Raw genomic sequence first — 3,007 nt, 5'->3', positions numbered from 1 at the left:
ACACACAGAATCTGAAGCGGCTCCAGGCTCTGCGCTGTCAGCACAGAGCCCCATGTGGGGCTCGAACTCACGGAGTGAGAGATCATGACCTGAGCCAAGTCAGCCTCTTAACTGGCTGAGCCACCCAGGTGCCCCGATATTGAGGACTTCTATTGAGTAGGGAGAGGTGGCAAATGAAGCAAGAGATAAGGTGTATTTGGAGAAATGGTGCATTCTTTGAAGGGAGGGTCAGGTTTAACAGTAAAGAATGGAGTGAGCAAAACAGGTTTAGAGTAAAGGCACTTTTTAAAGTGAAATTTGCATATATTCAATGAGCTATTCTAAAGCATACAACTCAGTGGCATTTATTGCAGCTACAGTGTGGTGCATCCCACCGCCTCCCTCTAGGTGTGAGGGGAACTTTGTCCACTTTGAAGTCAAGTTTCCTTGAGAGGAGAGTATTCAGGACAGCCAAAGGTGGAGTATGAGGCCGGGCACCAGAGGAGTGGAACGAAGCAGGTGAGCGCAGGGATGGTATCTTGAGGCAGTGGGGTGATAAGGCAGTCAGGGAATCTGGAGTGATGGAAGCCCAAAGGAGATGCGCACGGCAGGCTGGTGAGGTGGGGGCCGGGACGAATTGCTGCTGGAACTCATGGATAGGTGGGGAGAAGGACCAGGTTAACTGAGAGCCAAAGGTACAGGCAGCCCACTGCAGCACTAAGAAACATGTGCACACACACCTTGCGGAGGTTCAATGGTCTTACTCCAGCATTCCCAATGGGGTGGTTAGTGTGGCAGCCGTCCTGTCCTCCCAGGACTCGGTTTCAAGCTAGAAGAAAGGGAGCAGAAAGGCACTATTCTTTCCCACACCTCTCTATGACGCGGGGGTCCCAGAAGCTCCATGACCGATTACTCCTTACATCCCATTGGCCAGAACTGGGTCACATGTTTATCCTTAGACCAATCGCCATTCATTCCCAAAGCCCAGCCCATTGTCTCTTGGACAAAGCCCACGATCTGTTAGCGAGGGAAGACAGGTGAATGGCTGTTGCAGGGGTAACCAGCTGCATCTGAGGCAGATCTCTGGGGTCCCTCCTAGCTTAATTCAGTGGGTTGAGGGGAGAAGAACAGGAATTTACCATGTAACAGGGGAGATGAGACCAAAAGGAAATATACACGAGGATATAGATAACAAAGACTAGGAAGGCAGAGGCAACCAATGGACGAAGACAGTGAAGTCCAGTGGAGTCAGTGTGGCATGGGAGTTTGAATAATCTTTACTTATTAAAATGTTTAATAATATTTATTGAGTTGTGTGACCTTGGACAAGTCTGTTAACCTAAGTCCATCTTCTCATGTGAAAAGGGGACTGACTATAAGATTTCACTCTTAGATATTAATGTTGCAGTGAGGTGCAGTGAGAGGGCATTTGGCCAAGAGAACCAAGTATATCAATGAGGTAGACATATGTCATACCTTTTGGATCATTTCATCCTTTGTGGAGTGCACACCCCATCTTCTTGCCACAGGAGAAGATCAGATACTTGCTTTCCCAGCCTCCCTTGCTGCCAGGGGGCCAGCATATGAGCCTGGTTTATTTAGTGAGACACCGTCCCCAAAGACTCTGAAGTTGATTATGTAAGGAGCAGGTGCTGTGTGAACCCATTTAAGTGAGAGTGGCAGCTGATTGGTCCATTTCCTAGATGGTGTGGACGAGATTCCCAGGGCAGTGTCCGTGGCCCTAGCTGGGGATGTTGAGGGGGGGTGAGCTGGAGTGTCTGAACACAGGAGTGGCAAAAATGGTGTCTCCCTGGGACCACTTTTGTGGTGTGATTTAGGGTGTTATTCTAGCTGTTTCTAGGCTTGTTTCTTTAGCCCTCTCAGAGAGTCTGTGAACTACCTAACATTCTTCAATAAATATCTTTTCTACTTAAATTAGCCAGTTTGGATTTCTGTTATGCAACTGAGAACCATGACTTCTTCAGTCACTTTTCCCAGTGAAAACAAGAAAGTGGGGTACCAGCCATTTTCCAAGGAGATCGAGCTTCAGGCCAAGACTGACTTCTTCTTCTTTTTTTTTTAATGTTTATTTACTTTTGAGAGAGAGAGAGAGAGTGTGTGAACAGGGGAGTGGCAGAGAGAGAGGGAGAGAGAATCAGAAGCAGGATCTAGGCTCTGAACTGTCAGCACAGAGCCCAATGCCCGGCTTGAACTCACGGACTGCAAGATCATGACCTGAGCTGAAGTTGGAAGTTTAACCGACTGAGTTTCCCAGGCGCCCCCAGGAATGACTTCTTGACCAAAGCAAGTCGAACCGGGAGAAAGTAAGAAAAGGAGAGCTGGATCTGGCTTTTTAAATTTTTTCTTTCCCAATTTGGACTTAAGAAACAGAAGAAAATGCCACTTATTCTGATATTCTGAGACTCGTAACCAGGCAGAGTGGCTCTTCCCACTAACAGACTAACACAGTGGCCGATAAAACACCCTCTGGGAGAGCAGCACTCCTCTGAAGGCAGAGAGTGACGCTACCTCTCCGTGAAAAGGACACTCATGTTCCCTCAGAGACCAACATTCACCTGCAGGGTTGGCTTGGGGCTGTAATCGATGCAATGCACTTGGCCATCTGTAGGACCTGATTCAAAAAAATACGTATTGAGTGCCTGCCAGGTGCCGCCCACTGCTCTAGGTACTGGGCATACAGTGAACAAGGTGGACGAAAATCCTGCTTTCCTGGAGCTTACGACCTAGTGGGAGAAGACGATAAACACATAAATAAAAAAAGTAAGTTATGTCCAAAGGTAGAGTGTTCTGTGGGGAAAAATAAAGCAGGGACAAGAGCTAGGGAATACTGTGGGGGACTGGGATTGGGGAAAGCATACATTTGGTTATCATGTCCAAGAAGGCTTCCCTAAGATGGGGGCATGAAGGTAGCGAGGGACTTGGTAAGAGATCAGTTATTACTAAGGGGGTGTTTATGATGCTGTGCATTCCAACCCTCCCTCCCCTTCTCCCCACCGAAAATACCTGT

General features: G+C 48.0%; 1 long non-coding RNA gene across 1 annotated transcript; it reads right to left on the bottom strand.

Annotated features, from left to right (window-relative positions):
- Nucleotides 1–328: 328 nt before the first annotated feature.
- Nucleotides 329–859, bottom strand: LOC131484645 (uncharacterized). The gene is made up of 2 exons (XR_009248365.1): nt 720–859; nt 329–628 (listed from the first exon to the last, which is right to left on the bottom strand). It is a non-coding gene; the product is annotated as an uncharacterized LOC131484645 (long non-coding RNA).
- Nucleotides 860–3,007: the final 2,148 nt, after the last annotated feature.

This window comes from Neofelis nebulosa, chromosome 9, assembly GCF_028018385.1.
Source record: "Neofelis nebulosa isolate mNeoNeb1 chromosome 9, mNeoNeb1.pri, whole genome shotgun sequence".
In the NCBI taxonomy this organism is placed as follows: Eukaryota; Metazoa; Chordata; class Mammalia; order Carnivora; family Felidae; genus Neofelis; species Neofelis nebulosa.
Note: the sequence above shows the minus strand (reverse complement) of the source record. Positions and strands in the feature narration are given on the sequence as shown.